This window comes from Gopherus flavomarginatus, chromosome 1 (genome assembly GCF_025201925.1).
Source record: "Gopherus flavomarginatus isolate rGopFla2 chromosome 1, rGopFla2.mat.asm, whole genome shotgun sequence".
In the NCBI taxonomy this organism is placed as follows: Eukaryota; Metazoa; Chordata; order Testudines; family Testudinidae; genus Gopherus; species Gopherus flavomarginatus.
In genome coordinates this window covers 363049289-363063870 of record NC_066617.1, presented here as the reverse complement: position 1 = coordinate 363063870, position 14582 = coordinate 363049289, and the positions used below count along the sequence as shown (strand labels likewise).

The window sequence follows — 14582 nt, the reverse complement described above, 5'->3', positions numbered from 1 at the left end:
GCAGGAAATAGCGGAGAACAGCTTGTTAGAGAGGTTAGCAGTGCAGGGGGCTGTTATGGGGACCAGTGTCATGTAGGGAGGAATTTTCATAAGCACTGGACCTTAGCCAAAGTAATGGCAGCCTCCTTCAATGAGAGCTGTGATTGGAAAAGGCTGAGTGCTCTTGAAACCTCCCACCCTGGCCTTGTTTGTTTTGAGAGGAGGAAGTAGATGAGAAGCGGCTGCGTTTGCTCAGTGTGCTCTCTGAATTGAATGAGAATTGGAGGGGAGTGAGGAACTCCTGAGAACAGCCATTCCTGCACCCACTGTGCCCTCTTGCCATGTGCCACTCAGCTAGAGGAAGAGCATGCATGTGACAACATTCACCTAAATGCCTTGTACATCGGAGGGCTCTGTGCCTCCGGAACCTCTCAGGAAACTACATCCATCTGTTTCGGACGCAATAATGAAGCTGGGAAACCAACTCATATAGCCTAGTCTCCAGCTGCAGGTCTGTTTACTGCAGCTAGTTCCTTTCAGAAGGAGTTTTACAGGGGTAGGGATCACCAGAGAGGGATATAAAGTCAAACTTCAGACCTTGTTATGGGGCTCCCTATCTAAGCATGGTCTCTGGAAACCAAGCACGTAGTGACACGTGCTGTTCCCCTACCCTTCCTGCTGTTGGGTTCCAGTGACCTTGCTCCATTCATGCTTAGCACGGTTGCAATTCACCCACCACTGACTCCATTTATGATCATTGTGATAGCCCCTGCCAAGCCAGCACTAGCCTGACAGTTCCACACTGTTCTCTGCAGGTCATCAGCCAGCTAGGCTTGGCAATCACCTAAGCAAGCAGCAGGCTAATGAGGTGTATGTCTACATTGCAGAGAAAAACCTGTGGCTCTGAGTCTCAGAGCCCAGGTCAACTGACTCGGGGTCATGGGGCTTTGGCTGCAGATCTAAAAATAGCAGTGTAGACATTCCCACTCGGGCTGGAGCCCAGGCTCTGAAACTCAACAAGGTGGGAGCGGTAATGTCTACGCTGCTATTTTTAAATGCCTGAGCCAACCTGACCCGTGCCCTGAGACTTTGTGCTGCAGGTTTTTCTTTGCAGTGTGAACACTCAGAGTCAGCATGAGATGCATTAGGAAGCTTACACAGTTTTGCCATTTAGGATGTTTTCTGACTAACCCTTCAGAAACTGCCATTATCCAGGCTGCTGTCCCAACTCCCAATGAGACCAAAACTATTGTTCTTCGAGATGGGTTGTCCCCCGAGTAGCCAGTCATCTAGGTAAGTGTTTATCTGCACCTTCCTCCTTTGGAGGAAGGCTTCTACCACCAATCTGCACTTGGTGAACACATGTGGGGCTGTCAACGGGCTGCAGGGAAGGACCATGAACTGATAATGTTTTTGGTCAATAATGAACCTTAAGAAGCATCTGTGAGCAAGGAGAATCGCTATGTGAAAGTACATGTCTTTCATGTCGAGGGCAGCAAACCCATCTCCTGGATCTAGGGAAGAGATCATTGTATTGAGGGACACCATGTAGAACTTCAACTTTACCATGAACTCGTTGAGTCCTGGCAGATCTAGAATGGGTCTGAGACCCCCCCTTGGTTTTGAGGATTAGGAAGTATCGGGAATAGAATCCCTTAGCTCCTTCTACAAACCTCCTCCACTGCTCCTATGGCGAGGAGCGCCTGCACCCCCTGGATAAGGAGTTGCTCGTGAGAAGGATCCCTGAAGAGGGATGGAGAAACGGGGTGGGAGGGAGGGTAGGAGCAGAATTGGAGAGAATATCCCATTTCCACCATGCGAAGAACCCAGCGGTCCGATGTTATTTGGGACCATGGATGGTATGGGATAGACAACTAGTTCAAAAAACACAGGGAAGGATCTGGTGTTGAGACAGGTGCTCCAACCTAGGGCACACCTTCAAAATGTCTGTTTTGAGCCTGACGAAGGCTTAATAGGGTCCCAGCCCTGTCTAGACGGGGAATAGGAAGGATTATGCCCGCCATTCCTACCCTTGCGCCTGTAGAATGCCTGCCTCTGCCAGGTGCTGTTGTGGTGGTTGGGGCTTAAAGGGCTTTTGTTGGGTTGCCAGGGTGTGTGCATAGCCAAAGATTTCATTGTGCCCCTTGAGTCTTTGAGGCCTTGCAGTCTGGAGTCAGTCTGCTCAGCAAACAGACCCACCCTGTCAAAGGGGCAGGTCTTGCACAGTTTGCTGAACCTCGAGCGAGAGTCCCGAGGCCTACAGCCATGAACCACATCTCATAGCTATCCCTGAGGACAAGGTGTGCGCTGCTGAGTCCGCAGCATCCAGTGAGGCCTGTAAAGAGGTCCATGCCACTGCCTTGTCGTTAGGGGCAAATTCCTAAAGCTGTGTTTGTCAGGTTATTAGTATTATGATTTATTTTTGTATGGAACCCATTTTGTTATCTAAAATGGAGGATTTGGTCATGTGATCAGAAGGGCAGTTGGAGTGTTTTCCCGCCCTTTCCAACAGTCAGCAGTGGCCCAAGTAGTAAACAAGTCCCAGTTTTAACTGGATTTTCCCGGGATTCTATGGGGTTTCCCTACGGGGTTTCGCACTATAGAAGAGCGGCAGTTACCTCAGTTCGGGCTGCCCATCCAAGTGGCAGGTGCGCACATGTTTTGCTTCCACAGGTGATTGAAACTCCGGACAAGTGCCATCTCCAGCTACTAACTACCATCTGCAGCAGTTAACATCCAGCGTTGTCATTCAGCTGTGAGCACCCCGCTGTCATCTCATGACTGGTGGGATTTACCATTGCCCCCTAGGCCAGACAAAGACGTCCACTCAGGGGTGCATTCTTATACACAGGTACAAACAGGTTACACGTCACTCCTGATGCATTGAGGTACAACCCCTCTATGCGTTAGGATGCTGCCTCGCTCCTAGTACATGTTGATTTGAACAACTCTATCCATCTTATTATCCTTTTGACCCAGTCTTTAGGATGGGTCAGCCTGTTCCCCATTATTTCTGTGGAATGCATTCGCACCAGAATGTTCTGGTGCCATCCTGGCACACGTTCATCCTATTAGTACTTGATACCTTTTAGATATGTGTATACGTGCAATTAGCAGCCACCTTCTTGCCAGCTTCTGTGAGCAGGGCCTGCCTCTGGCTCGCAGCTTAACTTTGCATTATGTTAGCAAAATCTTGACCATTACTTTAGTTCAGGCCTCAGGCCTCATATCGGGCCTCTGATACCAAGGGTTTATGTTTTAGGGCCTCATCTTACTACGGGGGGAACTCGATACTATGGCGGGTGGCGGGGGCAGGACTGATGGGGGTGGAAGGCACTAGGTGCAATGGGGGTGGGGCCATGTCTGATGGACGGGGAGCACTCTGCGCATTGAGGGGGTGGAGAGGTCTGATGAGGCTGGGGGGAACTTGATACAATGGGGGTTGGGGGGGTATGTCTGATGGTGGGGTGGGGGGATTGGTGCAATGGGGGAGTAGGAGGCCAGGTCTGTTGTGGGGACTCGCCATGACTAGGGGTGGTGCAGAGGCCTTTTTGAGGTGGGGTACTGTAGCACGTCTCTTTAGCAGTAATCTTGGCTGAAGCAGTGCCTGCAGGGGTGGGGTGGGTGCAGCTCACTAGGGCTTGAATCCCTGCCAGGGTTAGAGCTTCTCCTTTCACTTCTCTTGCTGTTTCTAGGCTCCCTGGCCTAGTTTGCCCCGTTCCCGCTGGAAGAGCAGAAAGCCGGGCCAGGAGGGAGAGGCCAGAGCCGGTCTGCACTGGAGACAGAGCTGCGGGGATCCCCTCCGGCAGGACAGGCACCAGCTGACAGTAAATTGCTGCCCTGGGCTGGGAAAGTCTGGGCTTGGAGGAAGCCCGTTTGTCCCTTGGAGACAGAGGGAACCGGGTTCTGATCTCTGTGACGCTGGTGTAAACCCAGAGCCAGAAATTACTCTGGCGTAACTGAGCAGAATTTGGCCCTAACTCAGTGTCCTAGCCCCCACCCCTGCTGATCAGGACTGGATCCTGCTCTCATTGAAATCAGGAGGAGCTAAGTCTGCACTGAGCCCCTTGCAGCATTGGTCCCTGAGCTGGTTGCCTGGTGCAGTGAGTCTATGGCAGAGATGGGGAAAGAAGGAGCCCAGTGTGTTTCCTGTATGAGCAGGTGGGTGCAGCTCTGTGGCTGAGGGAAGCTCCGTAGCTCCTATTGTTTTAACCCTCTTGATCCATTTTCTCTGCCAGCTGAGGTTTCTGGTACGTCGAGACATCATGATCAAGGCGTCGATGAGTTCTGGGAAGGCGACTCTCTTCCACCATGATCTGCAGAGTGGGGTCACCTATCGGATCCCTGCACTGCTGTATATCCCCCCAGACACGCTCCTGGCATTCGCGGAGAAGCGCTCCTCTGCCAGGGACGAGGACGCTGAGTACCTGGTGCTGAGACGAGGTCGGAAGACAGAGACTTCAGTCGTAATTCCCTGTGCATTGTTTCCCTGCAGACCCCTCGCTTGCTGCCCGCTCTCTGCCCAAGGAGTCCTAGCATTAGCATTTCCCAGGGTTCTGCCTCTCCCTGGATACCTGCACTCCAGGCTATTCACCCCCCAGTAGCTAATGATACTGGTGCAGGGCTGGCTCCTGCGTGGGGTAGAGCGCTCCGATGAGGGGCGGGGGGCCTTTACCTGCCTTTTGAAGTACAGAGGGAGCTCAGCATCTTGCAGGATTACACCCCTAAGGACTATGACGGGGGAAGACACCTGGGAACCCTACTGCCGACCTGGGCTGGGAGGCTCACTCCAAATGCAGTGTGAACGTCCAAGAGAGCAGCCCAGGAGATGGAGGCCAGGCTGGGCCGGGGAACTGGCTGGGATTGCGACTCCCTTTCCCATGGAGCTAGCGACTGTGTGATTGGTGTGTGTCTTGTCTCTAATTGCAGCCAGCTTGTGTCTGGCTGGAGCCAAGTAGGGAGGAAAAGCAGAGCCAAGCCAGAAAAGGAGAAGCCAGCGCAGCCCTCAGCGGAGTTGCTGCAGCCCAGTCCATGCTCCCTTATGGGAAGGCAGAACCAAGAGCCTAAAATGAGGCTCTTCGATCCCTCTTTTGGCAGCTGCTTGGTTTTCAGAAATGCTGAGGGCCCAACAGTGCCCCCTGGTGGTGGGGCAAAGTGTGAGCTCCGTGGCCCATCCAGCCCTGAGGCAGCCATATGGGATGGTCATCGTGATGTACTGAGGAGTGGGCCCCACTCGCTTACCCCTCTGACCTATCTGTTCTCGCCCCCTGTCTCCTGCTGCAGTGGGGGCCCAGGAAGCCCTTGACGAGCGCAGTGTTACCGAGTCACCACACGATGAACCCCTGCCCGGTGTACGAGCAGAAGAGTCAGACTGTCTTCCTGTTCTTTATCTGCGTGAGGCAGCACGTCTCAGAGCAATGGCAGATCTGGACCGGGCAGAACGCCGCCCGGCTGTGCTACGTCTGGAGTGGAGACGCCGGCCGGACCTGGAGTTCGTTAATGGACTTGACTGAGCAGGTGATTGCGGAAGACTTGAAAGACTGGGCCACGTTTTCAGTGGGGCCAGGGCACAGGGTGCAGCTCAGCTCCGAGTGGCTGGTGATCCCGGCTTATACCTACCACATTACCGCTCGCTGCTGCCGCCTGTCGCTGCCCTGAGGGACCCAATCCCAGTCCTTGGTCTTTTATAGTGATGACAGCGGGCAGCACTGGCACAAGGGTGAGCTGATTTGATTAAGGGCATGAAGACGGTGGAGTGCCAGGTGGCCGAGGTAGCATGCCAGGGCTGCGACCCCATGCTGTACTGCAACGCCCGCACCCCCTGCCAGTGCCGGGCAGCAGCGTTCAGCACAGACCAGGGGCTCACATTCGAATGCCACTCCTCGTGCAAGAAGAGCTGCCAGGGCAGTGTGGTGAGCTTCACGCTGACAACGGGGCTTCTGGAGGCGGATGGCATGGAAGAGCGAGACGCCCCAGCCCCTGAGACAACTTGCCTGTTGAATGGTGGGAACGCCCCCTCCGCCATCCACAGAAGCACCGTGTTGTGGCTACTTTACTCCCACCCAACAGGTAAATGCAAGCGGGTCGACCTGGGCATCCACCTCAACCAGTCCCCATTGAATGAAGCCAAGTGGGAGCACCCCTGGCTCCTGTACAAAGGGCCGTGTGGTTACTCAGACCTGGGCATGTGCCAGGAGGTGCCAGCACCGCTCTTGTTTGGCTGCCTGTTTGAGTGCGGGGTGAATCATGCGTGTGAGGAGATCGCCTTCCAGCTCTTCTGCTTTGAGGATCTCCAGAAGGACAGAGGCTCCTTGGAGCAGCAGCCCAAAGTAAAGCTGAAATCTGTCTAGCGGTGTCCTTTGGGGGAGTACATGAGGCACACACACACCCCATGCAAGATCCTCATCCCCATGAGGTCTGGGCTTCCGAAAGCAGCCTCTTCTTTTGGGTGTCTCTTCTTTGGGCTCTGGGACTTCCTGCGGCCTGGTTTGCAGAAGACTTCCTAGGACAGGGGTAGGCAAACTGCAGCCCGTGGGCTGGATTCGGGCCGAGAGCCATTTTAAGCCAGGCCCAAACTCCCTTTGGGCAGCGGGGTCTGAGGATTGCCCCAGTCCGGTGGTCCAGCTGCGGTGCCAGGTCAGGGGCCACACCACGAGGCTCGGTCCCGCTCCAGCTGGGGCACTGGGTTAGGGGCCGCACCATGTGGGGGCCGCAGCATGGCCCCACTCCAGGGTACATGCTCGGAGACCGCACCACGCAGCTCCCAGAAGCAGCCGCATGGTCCCACTCCAAGGGTCGGGGGCCCCTCCACGCGATGAAGCTGGAGAAGGGACATGCCACTGCTTCCGGGAGCCGCTTGAGGTAAGCGCCGCTCTGAGCCTGCACCCCTGAGCCCCTCCCCATGTCCAACCCGCTGCCCCAGCCCTGATCCCCCTCCCACTTTCCAAACCATTTGATCCCAGCCCGGAGCACCCTTCTGGACAGCAAACCTCTCATCCCCAGCCCCACCCCAGAGCCCATATCCCCAGCCAGAACCTGCACCCCTTCCCGCACTCCAACCCCAATTTTGTGAGCATTCCTGGCCCGCCATACAATTTCTATTGCCTGATGTGTCCCTCAGGCCAAAAAGTTTGTCCACCCCATCCTAGGGCCTGGTTTGCAGAGGAGCGAAGCAGCCATCACTCCATCTGAGACTGAGAACTTGGCCACAGCCCAGGCAGCTGTGCCAGCCTCTCCATTGCCATCCTACTGAGGTACCACCACCCTGAGCCAGATGAACCACTGCCAGGGCCAAAAAGCCTGCTGGTGTAAATCAGCTCCACAGGTTACACCGAGGATCTGGCCCAGAGCGAAGACTGCTCAGTCCATACTCCACAGACCTGTCAATCCTTGGTCCCTCTGCTGAGACTGCCAGGGGAGGTGGCACATTCAGCTAGTGCTAATGTGGGCATTTGCCCCGGTTTTTGCAGTGCTGTTGTTGTAGCCGTGTTGGTCCCGGGATAGGAGAGAGACAAGGGAGGGGAGAGAGACACACCGAGCTCTTCAAGATGTAAATATACATCCTGAATATACACCAGCCAGGATCTGGGCAGTGAACAAGAGCAGCTTAGGATTTACCTCCGGTGCCAGGTCAAGCAATTCAGCAGCACAGCGGCCGCTGGAGGAGACAGCCAGGAGGGAGCTGGAGACAGGCAGAGATCGAGTCCCCCTGCTCCCAACACCCTGTGGTGCCCGAGCCCCGTGGAGCTGTGAGCGCAGAGCACAGTCTGCGGTGAGGGGTGGCGGGGGCAGGTCTGATGGGGGCGGCAGGACTCGGTGCAACGGGGCATGGGGGGTAGAGTGTACAGCTGCCTAAGGCCAGCGCTGAGGATTGAGTGTCCCTAGTGCTGCAGTTGCAAGGTTCAAGCATGCTCAGTCTTGGAACTGCCACCCCTCCCGCAGCTAGTAGGTGCACCTGTCTAAGGCTGGCCTCTGGCAATTGGCCCCATGGCTCTGGCCAGAGAAGCTGCAGGTGGCTCTGGGACTACTGAGGGCCATTAACTAGGAGCGGATAAACAAACTGGAGTTAACCTCAAGGAACAGAGGTCACCTGTACGAAAGGAATGTCAAGGGGAGCAGAGAAAGTGGAAGCAGGTCAGATTTTCAGGGGGAAAATAGGACCAGCTGTCTGGGGAGCATGTCCAAGGTAGAAGGGAAAGAAGCCTGGGGAGAGGTGGTGGTGACCACATAGTGGAATAGCACGTTGATGGGAGCAGAGGGAAAAAGAAGGCTGGGGACTGCAGGTTCCCACAGGCTAAGTGTTCACTGAGCCAGGGTTGGAGAAATGATCTTTGCAAGTGCCGTGCTCAGATGGCAGGATGGGAGCTGGGGGAGGAATTTGTCAGAACTGATCAGGTATCTGCTGGCTGTGGAACTTTATTGAGCTGAGGCCAGGATCACATACAGTGGCTGGTGACATAGAGTGGTACTGGAGACATGGCTATCGAATGTCTGACTGAGGAAGGAGATAAATCTGTGGGGAGTTTCCATGATCATTATGAAAGTTCTGCTCACTGTGGACACTGGTAAGCCCAATGGGTACAGCTCAATGAGAAAAACTGAGGGCTGAGGAAGCTGGGTATGGCAATACATATAGTTAAGCAGAGGTGTGTGATCAAAATGAAAAATGTCTTTGAGATTCAGTACTGGGTATATTATGGCATCAATGGTGCCGCCACACCAAGCCCACACTCAGAAGGGGCCCATAATGACTACATGGGGGCCCACATATGTGTTTGGCGCCAGGCCCACAAAAGGTTAATCTGGCCCTGCCACTAAGCCCAGGCAGTCTTGCCCCGAGCAGTATGTCGAAGAGAGCCACATCTGTAGAGGCCTGAACCTCAGCCTGGCATGCTGGACCACGTACGTGCAGGCGGCCATGTGACCAAGGAGACTGAGGCAATTCCTCGCTGTAGGAGTCAGGTATTCTCTCATGCATCGAATGATAAATAACATGGCTTGGAATCGGGACTCTGGCAGACATGCTCTTGCCTGGACCGAGTCCAACACTGCCCCAATAAATTCTATTCTGTGGGTCGGTGACAGAGGTGGACTTGTTCATGTTGAGGAGACCAAGTCTCTCAAATGTGGATGTAACCAGACTGACCTGCAACTCCGCCTGCTTCCTGGTGCGCTTCCCGAGTAGCCAGTCATCTAGGTATGGGTATATCTGCACCTGCCTCCTTTGGAGGAAGGCTGCTACCACCGACATGCACTTGGTGAACACACGTGGGGCTGTCAACGGGCTGCAGGGAAGGACCATGAACTGATAATATTTTTGATCAATAATGAACCTTAAGAAGCATCTGTGAGCAGGGAGAATCGCTATGTGAAAGTACATGTCTTTCATGTCGAGGGCAGCAAACCCATCTCCTGGATCCAGGGAAGGGATTATTGTATTGAGGGAGACCATGTAGAACTTCAACTTTACCATGAACTTGTTGAGTCCTGGCAGATCTAGAATGGGTCTGAGACCCCCCTTGGTTTTGAGGATTAGGAAGTATCAGGAATAGAATCCCTTGCCCCTTAGCTCCTTCTACGAACCTCCTCCACTGCTCCTATGACGAGGAGCACCTGCACCCCCTGGATAAGGAGTTGCTCGTTAGAAGGGTTCCTGAAGAGGTATGGGAAAGGGGTGGCGGGTGGGAAGGAGGGTAGGAGCAGAATTGGAGAGAATATCCCATTTCCACCATGCGAAGAACCCAGCGGTCTGATGTTATTTGTGACCATGCACGGTAGAAGCGGGATAGACGGTTAAAAAAACATGGGGAAGCATAGGTGCCAACTTTCTCCAGCACCGGTGGGTGCCCGCACCCCTCTGCCCCTGCCCCGACTCCACCCATTCCCTGCCCCTGACCCCACCCCCATTCCAACCCCATCCCCAAAGTCCCTGCTCTAACTCCACCCCCTCCCTGCCCCTATTGGATCCCTTTCCCAAATCCCCACCCCAGCCCCGCCTCTTCCTCCAGCTTGCCGCATTCCCCCTCATCCCTCCTTCCTCCCTTCCCCATGAATCAGCTGTTTTGCGATGCAAGTGCTGGGAGGGAGGGGAAGCAGGACACGGCAGCATGCTTGCAACAGAGGCAGAGGTGAGCTGAAGCAGGGGGGCGGGGTGGGGCCACGGGGAGCTGCTGGTGGGTGCTGAGCACCCACCAATTTTTTTCCATGGGTGCTCCAGAGTCAGGCGCACCCACGGAGTCAGCGCCTATGCAGGGAAGGATCTGGTGATGAGACAGGTGCTCCGTCCTCAGGCGCACCTTCAAAATGTCTGTTTTGAGCCCGACGAAGGCTTAGTCGGGCCTTGGCCCCGTCCAGACGGGATGGAAAGGCTTAGGCCTGCCATTCCTACCCCTGTGCCTGTAGAATTCCTGCCTCAGCCGAGGATATGGGCGCTGTTGTGGCAGTTGGGGCTTAAAGGGCTTTTGTTGGGTTGCTGGAGTGTGTGCATAGCCAAAGATTTCATTGTTGCCCTGGAGTCTTTGAGGCCTTGCAGTCTGGAGTCAGTCTACTCGGCAAACAGACCCACCCCATCAAAGGGTTGGTTTTGCATGTGTAAGTGGGGAATGGTCCCACTATTGTGGGGAACTTTCCTGGCTTCTGCACTACCCCGGTGAAGTGGGCTAGCGAAAGGATCTGAGTCCTCACTCCCACTTACTTTACCCAGAGGCCACCCTGTCCTTGAGTACTCCCCTTCCGCTCTCCTGTCTGGCAGAGTCCTCATAACCCCATCGAGGCTGGGCCCAGGATTCCTGGGGGGGCTTGACCCCCAACCCTGCTGTGGTCACCTGGGACAGGGGCTAGGGTGTCCCCACTCTGGGGTGCTCTCTCTGCACTGGGCACTTCCCTGACCTACTGATCATTACATACAATTTAAATCAGTGGTTCTCAAAGCCGGTCTGCCACTTGTTCAGGGAAAGCCCCTGGTAGACCGGGGCGGTTTGTTTACCTGCCATGTGTCCGCAGGTTCGGCCGATCATGGCTCCCACTGGCCGCGGTTCACCACTCCAGGCCAATGGGGGCTGCGGGAAGCGGTGCAGACCGAGTTATGTGCAGCAAACCGCGGCCAGTGGGAGCCGTAATTGGCTGAACCTGTGGACACGGCAGGGAAACAAACCAGCCAAGCCCACCAGGGGCTTTCCCTGAACAAGCAGCGGACAGGCTTTGAGAACCACTGATTTAAAGCAAATGCAAGTTATTTAATCAACAATTAATTTAAAAAAGAATAAGGAAAAATGGGAAAGGTTAAATGAAATACATCACCCTTCTCTGTGGCAGGGAACATCACAAACAGTGTCTCTGGAATGTTAGGGCAGTTCACAGTCTGTTCCTTGTAGGTCCCCAGCCTCCTTCTCAGGCCCTGGCTGTGCTGCAGGGATGCTGCGGGTTGGACACTCACTCTGGTGGTGGCCAAATGCCTCCGGGCTCTGGGTGGTGGGACCCTTCTTCCCAGCATCAGCCCCCCGTTGGGTTAAGATCCCCCTCCCAGTCTGGCCTGCAAGGACCCTTGGCTGGGGGTGTCTTTCTGCACTGAGCCCTTTGCCCAGGATCCCTCCCTCGTCTGGCCCCAGTTGCTCACCGCACCAGCTCCAGACTGCTCCAGCCCAAGCCCCAGCTCCACTGTTCTAGCTCCAGCTCCACTCGGCCTCTGCACTGATGCTGCTGCTCTGCCTCCAGCCCCCTGGGCTGCGTCTCTAGCCCCTCTGGCTCTGTGGCTGCAGCTCTGCTCCCAGCACAGGGTCTGCTCTCCCTGGGCTATGTCCCTGACTCTGTGGCTGCAGCTCTGCTCCCAGCACAGGGTCTGCTCTCCCTCGGCTGTGTCTGGCTCGATGGCTGCGGCTCTGCTCTCAGCATAGGATCTCTCTCTCCCTGGGCTGTCTCTGGCTCTGCTCCCAACTCTGACCTGCTTCCTGGGCTGCTTTTCTGGCCCCTCTGGCTGGCACAGCTCTGCTCCCCTGCTCAGCTCGGGTCCCTGCTCTCTCCTTAGCTGGGCCCCACTCTGTCTGACCCAGGCAATTCCAGCTCACACAAAGGACAGGACCGAACCTGGCCTCTTGACTTCCTGATTAGCCTGCCTGCCCTGTCAATCAGGCTCAGAGGCTGAGGCTGACCTGGAGCATTGTCCTCTCCCTATTCTTTTAGTGTTGGGAGCTAGCCAACCAAAACACCCCCACTGAATGTTAGTAAGGGGACCCCTTACACATGGCTTGCTGAACCTTGGGCGAGAGCCCCGAGGTCTGCAGCCATGAACTGCATCTCATAGCTATCCCTGAGGACAAGGTGTGCACTGCTGAGTCTGCAGCATCCAGTGAGGCCTGTGAAGAGGTCCGTGCCACTGCCTTGCTCTTAGAGGCAAATTCCTAAAGCTGTGTTTGTCAGGTTATTAGTGATAGGGAAACCCCCCCCGACCCCACCTTACCCAAGGCCCCAGGCTTTTTTCTGAGAATAAAGTAAGAGTAGGCCCTTAGCTAGAAGCAAAAGTTTTAACTCCTGCTATACTTGTTTTTCTGTACAAAGGGCATGCTGAGGCAAAAAAATGTGGTCAGGGCCCCAAAAAGAGGAACTAGAATTAAATAAAGGGGAACCAAAAAAATCTGTTAAGTTATAACAGCTTTTAGTTTATTATGGTTTATTAAGTTGCTTGTGTGGGCGTAAAATATAACTCATGATCATTTGACCAAAGGTACACCAATAGGTATTTTTGGACCCAAGTTCCTCAAAATTTGCTTCAGAACACAGCTGCTGAAACCGCAAGTAGGTGGAAACCAGATGTCAAAGTCCTGACAATTACAAAAACCCGTAAAAAGGGGAAGTAACAAAGAGCAGGCTTGCAAATTAGCTCATAACTGGTATATTAATAGTAGTTGTTTTTTAACAGATGGTTAAAAGATGTCATTGTATTAACCAAATATGGTATCCTCGGATGTATAAGTTCATATGGTAATGTGCGGTTTTTGGCTTTATAAACCCAGGTATCACTGCTGTAGAGCAGAGCGGCTTACCTCTTGCTAGAGGACTAGTCGTCTCTCCATGCATATGCATGTATTCTCTGATTAATCAATAAAGGAGCCTCAGGCTGTCTGATCAACTCAACTCGTTGGTGGTCATTTCCACGACATTAGTATTATGATTTATTATGTTTGTATGGAACCCATTTTGTTATCTAAAATGGAGGACTTGGTCATGTGATCAGGACGGCAGTTGGAGTGTTTTCCCGCCCTTTCCAATGGTCAGCAGTGGCCCAAGTAGTAAACAAGTTCCAGTTTTAACTGATTTTCCCGGGGATTCTATGGGGTTTCCCTACGGGTTTCAAGCTATAGGAGAGCGGCGGTGACTTCAGTTCGGGCTGCCCATCCAAGTGGCAGGTGCGTGCGGGTTTTGCTTTCACAGGTGATCGAAACTCCGGACAAGTGCCATCTCCAGCTACTAACTACCATCTGCAGCAGTTAACATCCAGTGTTGTCATTCGCCTGTGAACACCCCACTGTCATCTCATGAGCCTGCAGCCATGTCATCTGGAGCCAGTGAGAAGGACGAGTCATCGAGGGATCTCTTCAGAGCTCCTCTCCTGAGGCTCTGTACGAGTCAATGGATCGAGGTCCTGAGCGACCATCAAAAGGGTGACATTGTATGTTTACTTACCATTTGTATTTCATGGGGGTCTAGTTTGGATCTTGGCTTCAGGCCACAGATGTTCCAAGTTACTGGGCCTATAGAAAGAATAAGTTTCTGTTATTGTTTTATGCATTTCTCCCATTCCCATTTATGTACCTCAGTTTCCCCAAAATAAACACAATGTGTTTGGTTTATATACACCTGATTCCACTTGCCTCACTCCAGCAGAGGGAGGGGAAGGGAAGTTACATAAGGAGGACGAGCTTGGCTACCAACCAGGTGATAGACACTGGAGCTTGCAGTAAAGGACTGTGGATCTATATTTTTGTTGGGGGGTTCCCTGCAGCCTTTCCATATTTTATTCCTTGACCTGACAGTGCCCTCGACAACTGCCCCAAACTTCTCCCGCTCCCTAAACTTCAGCATTGAGTTCCAGGAGCTAAAGATACCTGCTCAGGATTGCCAGTTGGTTGGCAGTCCTGAGTTGCAAGCCCCCCATGTAGTAAACTTTGCGTTTGAATAAATCCAGGCACTTGGCGTCTGTAATTTTAGGTGCTGGGGCTTGGTGACCCTGCCTCTCCTCTCCCTCTCCTTTACTGCCGTGCCGACACTACCAAGGAGCAATGCTGTGGGTGTGTGAACAGGTAGTCAGACCCCTTGGAGGACATGAAGTACTTCCTCTCCACACCCTTAGTGGTGGGAGGGATGGAGGCTGGGGTCTGCCAAATGGTCTTTGCATTGGCTTCTATAATTTTGATGAGAGGTAGAGTGACCCTGGATGCCAGGATGCCCACCATAGAGTCAGGGCCGGCTCTCACTTTTTTGCCGCCCCAAGCAAAAAAAAAGAGCGCTGCCCCGCCATAAACACTCCCCCTCGAGAGCCGCACCGCCCAAGTCCCGGCCCCCCCGAGCACCACGCGGTGCCGCCCAAGTCCCCTCCCCCCCGAGCACCG

At 54.0% G+C, this 14582-nt stretch overlaps 1 long non-coding RNA gene and 1 pseudogene across 1 annotated transcript in view; both read left to right on the top strand.

Annotated features, from left to right (window-relative positions):
- Nucleotides 1-3498: 3498 nt before the first annotated feature.
- Nucleotides 3499-6329, top strand: LOC127038178 (sialidase-3-like; annotated as a pseudogene).
- A 962-nt stretch (nucleotides 6330-7291) lies between these two features.
- The window catches only part of LOC127038653 (uncharacterized), a 24266-nt gene continuing 16975 nt past the window's right edge, over nucleotides 7292-14582 (top strand). The window contains exon 1 of the long non-coding RNA XR_007770758.1: nucleotides 7292-7398. This is a non-coding gene — a long non-coding RNA (uncharacterized LOC127038653). The remainder of the gene's footprint in view (nucleotides 7399-14582) is intronic.